This window comes from Aegilops tauschii, chromosome 5 (genome assembly GCF_002575655.3).
Source record: "Aegilops tauschii subsp. strangulata cultivar AL8/78 chromosome 5, Aet v6.0, whole genome shotgun sequence".
Lineage (NCBI taxonomy): Eukaryota > Viridiplantae > Streptophyta > Magnoliopsida > Poales > Poaceae > Aegilops > Aegilops tauschii.
Genome location: NC_053039.3, coordinates 164,053,024 through 164,069,120, shown reverse-complemented (window position 1 = coordinate 164,069,120; position 16,097 = coordinate 164,053,024).

The following is a 16,097-nucleotide window of genomic DNA, read 5'->3' as shown; positions in this document are numbered from 1 at the left end:
ATGGCAAGACAATATTTCAAGAAATCGGGGCTAGCAAAGCCCCTCAGTCCGACTGCCCGGCTGCTCCCGCCGGCTCCCCGTCCGACTGCTCTGCCTGGCCGACTGCCGGCTGCCGACTGCACCAACTAGCCGGCTGCCGGCTTCAGCCCGACTCGACACCGACAAGACACCGACGAGACGGTCGTACCCGAGCACTATTCACGTGTCACCCCAGCCATCATGTATAGTGTCACTTGTCCCCTGGCACTATTTATGAAGTGAACCAGGGGACAAGCATGACACCCCACCCACTACTAGAAAAAGGCTTACTAGTGGCGCACCAGTTTTGCCTACTAATGGCGCACCACTGGTGCGCCACTAGCATCCTGCCACTAGTAATTTTTACTAATGGCGCACCGCTGGTGCGCCATTAGTATCTGGTACTCTAATGGCGCACCAGACAGTGCGCCATTAGTATAGGCCCCGGTGCGCCATTAGTATGCCTCCCAGTGGGCATGTGCTTTGCCATACTAATGGCGCACTGGTGGGCGATGCGCCATTAGTATCCTTTGGCATACTAATGGCGCACATCTGGATGATGCGCCATTAGTATGTATATTAGGGATTTTTTTCTTTTCTGATATTTGCACAGATTACAAAATATATTATTGGACAGAATATAAACAGCACCACACAGCAACAGCAGATTCATCGAATACAATAGAAGATTAGTCTCCGAATACAATTCATCATATTAGTCTCCGAAATCAAAAGACCGAACAAAGATAGAACATTACAAGTCTCGAGACCGCGAGTAGCAAGTTTGTCGAAATTAATACTAATCCTAACAAGTCCTACTAATCATCATCATACAACTTCTACTCGTTATTAATAACAAGTCATACGATCATCATCCTCACAGTCATCGAACCAACCCTACTTAATTGTTCTTAGCACATGATCATCAGTATTAGGTAGGACCGAAATACCCTCTTTAAGGTAAAATAGCATAAAACAATATAGACCCTGACTCTCCATTATGGAGAATGGAGATCATCCTGTCTCCAATTCTTGCGCCTCGCTTCCTTTTGCTTCCAAGAAGCTCCTTGCGACTGTCCATACATTTTTTCCATTCTTTGATTTGCATGTCTCCACTTCTTTTAGAAATCCGGTATGGACAGTTGAGATTCGTAGGATGACCTTATTCAAAACATCAAGCCTACCATTCTGATACATCAAATGAGGCACACAATCCTCTGGGATTATCTGTTGAAAAACATAGTAATAACTTCATAGTTAGCAATGATAATGTACTAGTTTTAGAACTATGCAAAATATGCACGGATGTCGTAATAGTAAGAAATCTTACCAGGGTATCTCCATAGTAGTTACCATAGTTCAACACGTGCACTAGTGGCACGTATTGAGGACCATAATGATGAGGAGTTTGATTGTAGATATTGTAATTCTCAATATCAGTACAAAATCCGACCAGATGAGTTTTCTCCTTATAAGTTAACTCGGAGCCATCGGTGTAGTGGGTTTTGTCTACCATTTTCCGCACATTTTTTGAACAATCAAAATAAGCTGTCAATGGAAATAAGTTGTCAACTATTTTGAAATAAACAATATAGATTAGTTAATAATTAACTATGTTTGAGAAACTCACATAGCGGTAGAACTGGAGGCGTATCAACAAGGACCCAAATGTCCATATTGTCTTGGTCGATGCCAGGATCACCAAGATCCATGGTGACAAGCATACCCTCATCAAAACCATACATCTTGCAAAATGCTTCCCAATTTTTGCAACCAAAATGGGTTACGCTCTCAGCATTATACAGATTTACTTCAAAATCCACATCATGATGTGTCCTTAGGTGAATTTTCTTCGTTTCAAAATTTTCATGATCTTCAAAATCCATCCTCTCCAAGACATAGCGTCTTGCATGGCATGGGATAAACTATACTCGAATTGTAAAAGATGAAATTACACGTTGGAATAGTTCTCCAGTATGTATCTCATATCAGGTGCCCTACTCCTTTTTATAGATAGATGCGTCTGGAGACTGATAACGCTTGAAGTCATGCTTAATTATGAAAAAAACACTTGTCGTCGTTGCGTACCGTTTCAACTTCGAAGGTCTCCTCGAGCTTAATGCTGAAGCGCCGATCATCGTCCAGGTGAGGCCTGTCGCACAGACCTCGACCGTCGTGGCACCAGTCGCACTCCCCTGAGAGACTTTCGTCGTCCGATGACGACATTTCCTATGTTCATAATTCAAAACTACATCATCTCTGTTGGGTCCAATAAGATAATCCACAGTGTGGTGAAAACACGCCCTTCGAACTGGTTTGAGCAATTGGTGAATGGAGATGGTCTATGATTTTCAGTAGTAAGAAGTGAAGTGGTAATTTTGAGAGCTAATGGTTAGGATGAGTGGTTCCTCTTTCCTGTTTAGCTTTACAATAGAATATTGTTAGTCATGCACACTTGTGCATTTTCAGCCAGGCCCAGTGGAGTTGGCCTAAAAACATTTCTTTCTTTAAGCCTGCTACATCCATCTCAAGTATTTATGGTCAAGGGTTAGCAGGGCCATCCAAATAGAATATGTTGGGGTTTGTCGACGCCGAGGCACCCTAAAAGCCTAAGCTTTCATCATTTAGGTTTTTATCGACACCGAGGCACCCTAAAAGCCAAGGTTTTATCCTTTAGGGTTTGTCGACGCTGAGGCACCCTAAATGCTAAGTTAAGTTTTCATCATTTAGGGTTTATCGATGCCGAGGGACCCTAGGTTGACTGATATATATGGGTATCTTCTAATAATACACCCTATCAAGAAAAGGGAAGGAGAATTCTAAGTTGGGCCTAATCACTTGGCTCTATTGCCACCTATGGTTTAATGCAGCAAGAATAAAGGGGCAGTTGATCCTACTTAATTAAGTACTAAGATACCCCAGCCCATGCATTAGTCGCAAGTGCCCCATATGTCCTATTTTTAGCAAAGTCATGCTAAAATTCACGGAAAATTTCAGCATGACCTTTGCTGAAAATAGGACAAATGGAGTACCCGAATTTGCCGGAACGGAAGTTAATCGACATTCCGGCAAACTCAAGGGCCTCTCGGGGTACCTGCAAAATCATCACGACACGATGGTCGGAGACAAAACCCAGCAAACTAGCACCACAACGTGCCTCTACTTTCATATGGATGAAAAGGCCACAGACCATATGGTCCTCTGCTTTCATATGGACAAAAAGCAGCTCAACTTATGTGAGCTTCCATTCCAGATCTAATAGGTCACCCAACAAAATCAGCTCAACTTAGACTGTGAGCAAACTACCTATTGAAGCAAAGGCAAATATCTCTGAAGTCTGAACTAAAGCAGGGTTTCCTTGCTAATGATCCACAGTCCCACACTACTGAATGGGTTTTTGCAGAAACAAAACAGACATAATCTCCAACCTCATCACAAAATACTACTACTACTGCTGCATATGATTCATGCCCTAAGCACAATATACTACTACTACTGCTACATCATATCATAGGAAATAATTGCCACTGATATCATTCCAGCCTCTCAAGTGGAAGATGACCCAGCTAACTGAATTTAGTTTCAGTAAGGTTTTCAGTAAAGCCAAATTAACTGAATTTTCAGTGAATTTAACAACAGGAATTTTCTTGCTGGCATATCTGAGAAACTTTAATTTCTCATAATTTATCAGCATGCTAGTCAACATCAAAGCTCTCCTTGTTTCGAAAGTAACTAGAACAACAATTGTGCAGACCTGGCAATTTTTGTGCACTGCAAATTCACACTGGCATTGCAAATCGTCAGGTGTAGTACTGGCATTGCATTGCAAATTCACCATAATCCCCCATGACAGTTAGATGGAGTAGCACTCTTGATTAACAGGATGGCACCGACGGCCTGGAAGTGATCCATGGAAGAACTCACCTTGATGGACGCGGTCGCAGACGACGTCGTAGACGGCGGCGGAGCAGAGACGAGGTTGCAGACGCGGTCGTGGTGCTCCGGTGGACGCCGGCGTCGAGGAGGCTGCGGGCGGCGATCCGGAGGAAGGGGCCCGTGATGTCGTCGGCGTCCTTGGCCACCTTCTTGACCTTTCGAGCAGAAGAAGACACGGGTGGTGAGAGGAGGAGGAGGAGAAGCTAGGGGGATGGGGGAAGGGAGGGAGATGACGTACGTGCTGGGGCGGGGGTGGATTCCAGCGGGGGTCAGGGCGGCGGCGTCGAGGCAGCGCAAGACCACAGCGGCGGACGACGTGGAGGCGCGGCGGACGGAGGGGGCGGAGCAAGGGGGCGGCGGCGTACGGTTGGGGTCGAGGAGTGGGGGATCTGGCGAGCGAGGGAGGGAGGGAGGCGACAGTGCGAGGGGAACAAGTATAAATTCTAATGGCGCACCTCCCCATGGTGCGCCATAAGTACGTCGATTCTAATGGCGCACCTCCCCCTGGTGCGCCATTAGAAGTTTGTTTTACTTACTAGCCCGACTGGTCAGGTTATATCCCACCTAACCCTATCTCCATCAGAACACGCCCACTAGCCCGACTGGTCAGCACGCAGCACACACACTAGGAGGTCCTGGGTTCGATTCCCAGGCTCCCCAATTTTATTTTTATGCATTTAAAATGTTGTTTGATATTTATTTGTGTTTAAATATGTTCAAACTTGTTTAAATCATAACAGTAATATATTTTTATAAAAACAGTAATAATTTTTATAAAAAATGCATTTAAAATGCTGTTTGATATTTATTTGTGTTTAAATATGTTGAAACTTGTTTAAATCATAACAGTAATATTTTTTTATAAAAACAGTAATAATTTTTATAAAAACAGGGTGCGGGGGGTGCTCGGCGGCGGTGGAGCGGGGGAGGGTGCGGTGGGTCGTCGGGGGTTGCGGGAGGTGCTCTGTCCTTGTCGTTACCGGTGTAGGATTCCATCGTTACCCCGGAGTTCTGATAACCATCGCTCTTCATGTCCTTGTCCTCGGTGTAGAATGTGTGTAGCTGTTGAATGCGAGGCGGAGGTTGCGGCGCGCGCGGGCGAGGGCGAGGTTGGTGTCGGCCCTGCGGCGCTGCTCCGGCGAGAGTGGGGTGGGGTCGGAGGGGAGGATGGGGAGAGGGAGGCGGCGGGGGCGCGGATTGGGAGCGGACGGAGAGGAACTGGCGCGGGGGAGAGGGACGAAGGGGAACTGGTGAGGGAGAGGGAGGAATTAGCTATAGCATTCATTTGTGACAGTGGAGCAGGCCGGAGAGGGTGCAGGGGGTCGTCGGCGGCGGTGGAGCGGGCCGGGGAGGGTGCGGTGGGTCATCGGCGGCGGTGGAGCAGGGGAGCTAGGGTGCGGTGGGTCGTCGGCGGCGGTGGAGCGGGGGAGGGTGCGGTGGGTCGTCGGCGGCGGCGGTGGAGCTAGCAGGGAAGGGTGCGGTGGGTCGTCGGCGGCGGTGGAGCGGGGGAGGGTGCGGGGGGTCGGCGGCGGCGCCCGGTGCAGCGGGGTAGAGGGTGCGGGGGGTGCTCGGCGGCGAGGGGGGCCAGATCTGGCGAGGTGGGATAGCGATCGAGATGGAGGGGGATCGAGATCAAGTGTCCAGGAAATATACACTAATGGCGCACGGGGAGCAGTGCGCCATTACTAGCTTAAACTAGTAATGGCGCACTGCACCAGGTGCGCCATTAGTAGTTTTGCAAAAAGTAAAAAAAAAATAGTGGCGCACTATGTTGCTGGTGCGCCATTACTAGTTACAACTAGTAATGGCGCACTATGTCCTGGTGCGCCATTAGTATGTCTGGCAAAATTACAAAAATAAAATTTGTTACTAATGGCGCACCGTTTGTCTGGTGCGCCATTAGTGTCTTTCACACTAATGGCGCACCAGCACGTGGTGCGCCATTGCTATATAGCAATGGCGCACCACATGTCTGGTGCGCCATTATTGGCCATTCCATCTATAGCCCTTTTCCTAGTAGTGACCATACCCCCTTGTCCATGCCACTACATAGCTTAGGAAGTAAGCTAGCCATGCCTATATAAAGGCACACATCCATCCATCCAAGAGGATGGAATCACTCTTACACACACTCACGCATGAGCACCCACATGCTCACGGCCATGAGCATGGCCGGCCACTAGCATGCCCCATACGCATGCATATACCAGATCAGATGCACTTGGCACTGACCTCAGATACAGCTCCAGGAGCAACTCTGTACCAGATATACTACAGATACACAGACATGCAGGAGTAGGGGTATTATCTCTCCGGAGAGCCCCGAACCTGGGTAAACTAGCGCGTACTACTCGCATACCCGCTCCCGGGCCTATCAGCAGCAGTATTACCCTCACACTAAGCCCTTGTGGCATCTGTCGCCTCACACCCACCCCCCCCCCCCCCCCCCCCGTGAGAATACCACGACAATGAGTCCGTTCGGCAAGATTGTTTGTGACAAAGCGGATGAAGCGTATCAAGATGATATAGAATGATATGCGAAGCATTCATGGGAGCAAAAACAATCGTTGTGCACACAAATGTGTTGTGAATATGATCAATGCAACCACGGTGCAAAATGATGTCATAGTGATACAGTTTATCAATAGCATTAATGTGGCAATGGATGCTCAATATGATTATGTTATCATGCAATTGATGGTAGGCAATGTGATCATTATGTATGAATATGCCATCAAGAAAGATCACAACAAATTTACTAAGGTAGTGCACAAGCTCATATGATAGAGGCGAAGGTGTCCCGATGTTTCGATGAGATAGAAATCGTTTTCTGTGGGAGTCGACTTTGACGATCCGGCTACGAACGTGCAAAGACGTCGCGCCTTAGCAATCGCTAAACCAACTTCCGAGGGGTTATTGACCATGCCGGAGCACGATCAACCTGACCACGAGGGTCTATTTCCTGCAAGCAAATGAAGAACAAGCAAGTAACTGAGATTGCAATCTGGATATTGCGAATAAAAGAGGAAAGCTTTATTAATGAAGGTGGGGTTTTCTGACGCCTTTGTCTGGTCGTTGAACACAAACGAAGTATGCGAAGTTGCAGCTATGGCGAATTTTTAATCTAAACAAAACCCAAAGTCTAAACGATGCCCTAAGGGCTATATATATGGAGGAGAGAGGGGGGAATTTCGTGGCCCTTGGAGGAGGGGTCCGAAACCAACCCTAACTCTTGTTTCCCCACTCATACAGACTCTAAAAACTGCCTATAATCAAGTATTTCGAAATTACATGGGCCTGGCCCAAAAATAAGGTGACGCAACACCCAGAATAGCCTCTGGACGAAATTTATGAAGTGGCATCTTGTATATTTCGTCAAAGGCTTCATGCACTCATTATGGTGGCTTCAAACTCCTGGAATCATCACTTGTAACTCCGTTCTTGTTCCCCTTGCGCATGCCATCATCTCCATGCTTGAACTTGCTCCAAGGTTCATCTTTCTTGTCCAAGCTAGGCCCTTCATTTGTAAGCAAAACAAATGTATCCAATTTAGGCAGCATCATATTCTCATGAACATTAGAATCGTTACCAAGAAACGAAAGTACCTGATAATTCAATTGGCATGCGCGAGCTCTAGTAATTGGTCCAGTATGTATAACAGTAGGGGCTGTGGGTGTATCAATGGTATTGATGTCCTCATCATCATATATCATGGATGACATAGAAATACAAGATGCAACAAGGCAATCATAATGTGAGTCAATCCATGCATAAGATGCAAATTTGTTATGGGTGGTGTTAGAAGTGTTGGTCCGGTGGTGCATCCAGTAAGTCCGGGCACTCCTCAACTTGAAGGTCCAAAGGGTCCATATCCAATGTGATAGAGGCGAAGGTGTCCCGATGTTTCGATGAGATAGCAATCGTTTTCTGTGGGAGTCGACTTTCACGATCCGACTACGAACGTACGAAGACGTCGCGCCTTAGCAATCGCTAAACCAACTTCCGAGGGGTTATTGACCACGCCGGAGCACGATCAACCTAACCACGAGGGTCTATTTCCTGCGAGCAAACGAAGAACAAGCAAGAAACTGAGATTGCAATCTGGATATTGCGAATAAAAGAGGAAAACTTTATTAATGAAGGTGAAGTTCTGTGACGCCTTTGTTTGGTCGTTGAACACAAACGAAGTATGCGAAGTTGCAGGTATGGCGAACTTTTAATCTAAACAAAACCCAAGGAAAAAGCTACTAGATGGATCTACCTATATAGGAGCAAGGGGTGGCGGCCAAGGAGGTGGGAGGACATCTCAAGGCAGCCTAAAACTAACCCTAGGTCGTACAAGGCTCATGGGCCCAAGACGAGGTGATGCAACACCTTTGGACTTGTTGTTTGACTCGGATTCTGCTGCAGAGTCAGATTGTTTCGTCGATATCTCAATGCTCAGGACGAATTTGAAGGTGAATTCAATTGGGTTGGAAAGAGCATGAAATCTACTTCCCAACAAAAAAAGAATCACCCAATTCGGAGTCCGTACGGAAAGGTTGTTGCCGTTTGCAGTCAGGTATGTCTGTGCAGTCCGAATCTGAATCCAGAACGTGAGAGACTTGTACTCTATCTTCTCTTGGCCCAAATGTGACGTGAGAGGACTTTTTGAACATAACCTAAACTTCTCCTTTTCCCTTATCTTCATATGTGGATTGTGCAAATGTTCCATACACCTGCAATTAGACAAAACACAAAAGTGTGTGAAGTATTTTTGTTCTGGATAACATAAATAGATTATTAAATAGTTTGCACCAGAAATCACCTGACAAATATGCATGTATGCAGTATTTTTGGTCGTATCCAAGGTAGTCCTGTCCTCATCAACAAGTGTACAACTACACCATCCACGAGAGAAGCATGGAAGAGAAGGAAGAAGAGGACCCGCCCAGTCTGGAACGAGCGGTACTACCGCCCACACCAGGCGGTACTACCGCTGAGGGCACACGGGCGGTACAACCGCTCGACTACCGCCCAACTACCAGCCCAGTTTCTGTATTCAAGCGGTGCAAGGCCCGTACAGCCCCGGTTCCCCCCCCCCAGCTGCGACAAGACCGGTACAACCAGTCCTACCACCGGTACAACCGCTCCCTACCTTCGCGTACACCCCCAGAAACCGGTACCTGAGCTCCTAGCGGTACAACCGCTCACATATCTGGTACAACCGCCCTTCCTGTGCGCAGTGAGAAGGGTTTCACCCCATCTATCCCCCCAACTTACCCCTTGGACTATATATACTTGTCTCCTAGCTCCGTACAAGGGTTAGCATTGGTTTAGCTCATATGTGAGATAGAGCTTTGCTCATCCATATGGATCTACTCCACGAGAGAGACCGCGGCCCCTCTACGGAGAACATCCCCCTTGGATTCAAGCCCCCCCTCTTGGGTGGCCCCCTTAAAGACCTCCTCATGGAGATGAACCTTACCTTGTATCTTCCCCTTTGTTGTTCATGTACCATGTGAATCTTGTGTGTTTGATTGTCTAGTGGATGTGTGATTGGACTTGTTCTTGAGTGTTTCCCCTTGTGATTTCTCTCCGTTCTTCCCCGTGTTCTTCGTGTTCATAGTTGGGATCCGTTCCTTTCGTAAAAGATCGGACGTATAGGGTTCCACCCTACATCACAAGTCACCTCCAACCATCATGTGCATGACGACGACGAACAACATATACTATGTGCTCAAGTGCGACAAGGACACCATCATCATTAAGATGCACCACAAGCGCAAACGTAGAAGTCCCAACAAGCCGTACTTCACGCCAAGTCCAAACTTCATGAGCACAAGAGAAGACCGCGAGACAAGCACCACGAAGAGGACGCTACAGCTACTACCACCACCACTTCGGAATCTTCGCCAAGTGCTATCAAGGCATCTTTTCCTTTGGACGTATGACATATTCGCATACTTCCATGAGTTCGCCTACATCGACATCTTCAATGACAAGGCGACCACCTACGAGCGAGGGCGACACTTCCATCTTCGGAAGCCCCTCAAGGAAGATGGTCGAGCATGGGAATTTCCCTTCGGTCATGGAGATGAGCTACGAGGATCCACATCATATGGGTCTCCAACAACAAGACGGCGACAAGAAGGTTGAGCATGGGACTATCCCTTCAACCAAGGCGGCGATAGGAGTTGTGATGTAGGGTGGAACCCTATACGGCTGATCTTTCATGAAAGGAGCAGATCCCAACTAAGAACACGAAGAACACGAGGGGAAAACGAGGGAAAACACAAGAGGATCTCTCAAACCAACAAGATATAGTCACACATATGCTAGCCCTCGAAACACAAAGGGAGATACACGATCCAAAGTCAACAACGGACGATACAAAGGGTAACTGGTTCTTCTCCGTGAGGAGGTCTTGATGGGGCCACCCAAGAGGGGGTCTTGAATCCGCTTGGAAGGATCTTCTCCGATGGAGGCGCGATCTCCAAGGAGAAGGTAACCAAGTGGATGAGCAAAGCTCTCACACAAACATGAGCTAATCCTTTGCTAACCCTGACTAGGAGGAGGGAGAGGTCTATTTATAGCCTTAGTGCAAAGAGGGGCAAAGTGAAGGGGTACATGGGCTTTGGCCCAAAACTGGACGCAGCGAGGGTCCGGACGTCCGGGAGGCGCCGGTGGTCCGGAGGCTCGCAGGGGTCCGGACGTCCGTAGATCTTAGGATGTCCGCAAATTAGGTTCTGTTGCCACGACGTCGCACGTCCGTAGGTGTCCGGTCATCCGGTCGCTAGTCGCCCGGTCTTTCTTGGATTTCCGTAGATTCAGTTCTGTTGTCGTAGTGTTGGTCGTCCGGAGCCTGGGGGTCGTCGGACATCCGGTCCTGCTCGGTCGTCCGGCCGCTGTAGCGTTTGTAGGCCTGAGTTCTTTGGGCTGTTGTGACCTCCAGGGGTCGGACGTCCGGGCTGGGCCGGTCGTCCGGAGCCTGTAGCTTCCGTGACGGCTCTTCTTCTTGTCCCTCGCACTTGGTGTCCTCGCCGTCTTGTCCATTAGATGTAGATGTTCCATGGCTTTCCTCCAAGTACCTGATCACACATAGTGTTTCTGTTTGAGGTAGTAGCCATGTCTCATGTGTCGAAAGTGGTAGTTCGGAGAGGAGCGAGTTCACCTTATCTTCGATAGCCTTTGCTCGGGCTCTTTTCATCGGTCCAAGTGGTGTCGTTGGAGGTGTAGATGCATCCATGGGGATGATCGTGGGATGCTCCGCATCATCTCCCCTCCCTTGGGAAAGATCCGACCTCAGATCGGAATCTTCATCACCATGGTAGGGCGAAAGGTCCTTGATGTTGAAGACGTCGCTCACGTTGTACTTGTCGCGTAGGAGGTCGATCTTGTAAGCGTTGTTGTTGTAGCGTGCTAGCACCTTGAAGGGTCCATAGGCTCATGGTAGAAGTTTGGACTTGCGTTCGTTGGGGAAGCAGTCCTTGCGAAGGTGTAGCCACACAAGATCTCCAATGTTGAATAACATGGGTTGCTTATTGACGTTGAGCTTGGTCGCGAGTCGTTGTACTTGCCGCTCGATGGTGTGCATTGTATCTTCATGCATCTTCTTGAGGTAGTTCACTCGGGTGCTCGCGTCCATGTTGATGCGCTCTTGTAGTGGTAGAGGAAGGATGTCCAAAGGGGACAACTGGTTGAATCCGTAGACGACCTCGAAAGGGGACTTGACGGTTGTAGAGTGTCTTGCACGGTTGTAGGCGTACTCAGCGATCGGTAGGCACTCCTCCCACTCCTTGATGTTCTTCTTGATGAGCACGCGGAGAAGAGTGGAGAGCGTGCGGCTTGTCACCTCCGTTTGGCCGTCGGTTTGTGGATGGTATGCCGTGCAGAATAGTCGCTTGATTCCGAGCTTGGCGCATAAGGTCTTCCAAAAGTAACTCAAGAACTTGACGTCGCGGTCCGAGACAATCGTCTTTGGCACTCCATGAAGTCACAATATTTCCCTACAAAAGATATTTGCAACATGTGAAGCATCGTCTATCTTGTTGCAAGGAATGAAATGAGCCATTTTGGAGAATCGATCCACAACAACAAAAATGGAATCCTTGCCATTTCTAGTTCTAGGCAAACCAAGCACAAAATCCATGCTAATATCTTCCCATGGTTGATATGGAATTGGAAGTGGCATGTAAAGACCATGAGATTGAGCTTTAGACTTAGCTTTGCGACATGTAGAGCATCAGTTGGTGAAGCGGTTGACGTCGCAAAACATCTTGGGACAAAAATAGTTCTTGGAGAGCGTAGCAAGTGTCTTGTCGCGTCCAAAATGTCCCATTAGTCCTCCTCCATGAGATTCTTGCAAAAGCAACAAACGAAGAGAAGACTCGGGGATGCAAAGTTTGTTAGCTCTCATAAGATAACCATCTTTGATGAAATATCGTTCCCAAGATGTATGCGTCAAACATTTGGCATAAGGGATGGCAAAAGTAGGATCATGCTCATACAAGTCTTTTATGTGCTCAAAGCCAATGACACTCAATTCAAGTTGAGTAACAAGCATGCATATACGGGAAAGCGCATCCGCCACAACATTTTCCTTACCTTTAATATACTTGATGACATAAGGAAAAGACTCTCTGAATTCACTCCGCTTAGCGCGACGCTTGTTCAACTTAGTTTGACCCTTAAGGTATTTAAACGTTTCATGATCGGTATGGATGATAAATTCATGTGGGCGAAAGTAATGTTCCCATTCACGCAAAACTCGCACTAAAGCATATAGCTCTTTGTCATAGATGGGATAATTGAGGTGCGCTCCGGAAATTTTCTCATTAAAATATGCTATGGGGCGCTTCTCTTGCGTTAACACACCTCCTATGCCATTACCACTAGCATCGCAATGAATTTCAAAAGGTTTGTCAAAGTTGGGTAATGCAAGCACGGGAGCATGAGTAAGCAAATTTTTAAGCTCACTGAAAGCGTGTCTTGGGATGTTCCCCAAACAAACGGTGCATTTTTCTTACTCAAGGCATGCAAAGGTGAAGCAATGGTGCTAAAATCCTTCACAAATCGACAATAGAAACCGGCTAAACCAAGAAAACTACGCACTTGTTGCAAGTTAGTTGGTTGGGGCCAAGTTTTAATAGCATTGATCTTAGATTCATCAACATTAACACCCTTAGAAGATACTACAAAACCCAAGAAAACAAGCTTATCAAGACCAAAGAGGCATTTTTCCATATTATCATAAAGTTGCTCTTTTCGAAGAGTTTGTAGCACGGTGCGAAGGTGGGTGACATGCTCTTTGAGAGATTTGCTAAAAACAAGGATATCATCGAAGTAGACAACAACAAATTCACCAATATAAGGGCGAAACACATAATGCATAAGACGCATGAAAGTACCAGGTGCTTCCGATAAACCCATAGGCATGACTAACCACTCATACAAACCAAACTTTGTTTTGAAAGCGGTTTTCCATTCATCACCCTCTTGTATGCATATTTGATAGTAACCACTTTTAAGATCAATTTTGGAAAAGATAGTGGCACCACTAAGCTCATCAAGCATATCATCAAGGCGTGGAATGGGGTACCTATAGCGAACGGTGATAGCATTGATGGGTCTACAATCGGAACAAATACAAAAGCTACTGTCTACAATCGGAACAAATGCAAAAGCTACCGTCTCTTTTTGGCACAAGAATGACCGGTACGGCACAAGGACTCAAACTTTCGCGCTCATGTCCATGGTCTATGAGATGCTTTACTTGCCTTTGTATTTCTTTGGTTTCTTCGGTATTGACTCGGTAGGGGGCCTTGTTTGGAAGTTGCGCTCCGGGGATGAGGTCGATGCGGTGCTCGATGCCTCGTAGTGGAGGTAGACCTGGAGGTACCTCATCGGGGAAAACATCTTGGAATTCCTACAATAAAGAAGATAACACCAAAGGTAGATCGTGAGAGGTGTTAGCTTTTGGTGCCTCGTCCGTGCACAATAGGACATAGTTTTTCTTGTCGCTCGTCATGAAGGCACTCAATTTTGTGGCAAATAAAACTATGTTTTTCTTGTCGCTCGTCATGGAGGCACTCAATTTGGGCTTGTGGCGCTCACTCTCTTTTTGGTGGTTCGCTCTCTCACTATTCTCTCCATGATGGGTGGCTTGTTTTTCGACGATCACTTGGCTTGGTGATAGAGGCAAAGGTGTCCCGTCTTTCGATGAGATGGTGGCTACCGTTTTGGAGGAAGTCGACTTTGACGATCCGACTACGAACGTGCGAGGACGTCTCGCCTTAGCAATCGCTAAACCAACTCCGAGAGGTTATTGACCACGCCGGAGCACGATCTACCTGACCACGAAGGTCTGTTTCCTGCAGGCAAATGAAGAACAAGTAAGAAACTAAGATTGCAATCTGGATATTGCGAATATAAGAGGAAAGCTTTATTGATCAAGGTGGGGTTCTGTGACGCCTTTGTCTGGTCGTTGAACATAAACGAAGTACGCGAAGTTGCAGCTATGGCAAACTTTTAATCTAAACAAAATCCAAAGTCTAAACGGTGCCCTAAGGGCTATATATATGGAGGAAGAGGGGGAAATTTCGTGGCCCTTGGGGAAGGGGTCCGAAACTAACCATATCTCTTGTTTCCCCACACATACAGACTCTAAAAACAGCTTATAATTATGTATTTCGAAATTACATGGGCCTGGACCAATAATAAGGTGACGCAGTACCTAGAATAGCCTCTGGACGAATATTATGAAGTGGCATTTTGTATATTTCGTCCTTCGTGAACTCATTATGGTGGCTTCAAAGTCCTGAAATCATCACTTGTAACTCCGTTCTTGTTCCCCTCGCGCATGCCATCATCTCCATGCTTGGTCTTGCTCCAGTGTTCATCCCTCTTATCCATGACAGGCCCTTCATTTGTAAGCAAAACAAATGTATCAAATTTAGGCAGCATCATATTCTCATGAACATTAGAATCATTACCAAGAAACGAAAGTACCTGATAATTTAATTGGCGTGCGCAAGCTCTAGTAATTGGTCCAGTATGTATAGCAGCAGGGGCTGTGGGTGTTACAATGGTATTGATGTCCTCATCACTTGGAGACATAGGGCGTAGCACATAGTCCTTCCCTTTCATCTTGAAGCTATAGTGGTTTGTACGACCATTGTGGATGACGCCTCGGTCATATTGCCATGGTCGTCCAAGAAGAAGGTGGCAAACGGTCATCGGAATGACATCACACTCCAAAGTGTCTTCGTAAGCTCCGATCTTGAAGGAGACTTGTACCCTATGCTCGACTTGGATGGTGCCGGTGTCGCTTAGCCATTGAACCTTGTAGGGGTGCGGGTGCTTCATCTTGACCAATTGGAGCCTGGAGCATAGTTCTTCACTTGCGAGGTTATGGCAACTCCCTCCATCGATGATGACCTTGACAGACCTTCCATTTATGCCGACCTTGGTGTGGAAGATATGGCATCTTTGGTCTTCTTCTTGTTGATGTTGAAGAGTCAAGACCTTGGAGACAACGAGAGCGGGGCTTGAATCTTCGTCACAAAAGACTTGATCATCTTCGTCTTCGTCGTTCACATGGCTATGCATGGCCACTTTCTCAAGGGCTTCCATTTCTCCTTCACTCATGGAGTCGTAGGTTCCGTCGTCGTTGAGGATCATGGTGCGCTTGTTTGTACACTCAAAGGACTTGTGGCCTCGGCCTCCGCATGTGAAGCATGTGAAGGAACTTGTCTTTATGGTCTCATCGGTTGGGGTAGATGATGATGAAGCTTTCGGTTTGAAGTTGCTTGTAGTAGGAGGACGACTTGAGCTTGCCGAAGTTTTCTTGTAACTTGACTTGTCGCCGTTGCTTGTAGATGGCTTGGTTGAGGTAGACATTGTTGGAGTCATTGAAGCTTGGGTGTTGAAGAAGCCATAGGTCTTCGATGAGAACTTGGCATAATTGAAGTCGTCTTGCACTTGACGTTCCGCTTTGGTTGCTTGGTGCACTAGCTCGATGAGGTTCGAGTATGGTTGGAAGTCGGCAATCTTCTTGATAGGATGATTGAGTCCATTCAAGAAATGTGCCATATTTTGCTCATCATCTTCCGTGACATTGGCTCGTATCATGGCAATCTCCATTTCCTTGTAGTACTCTTCAA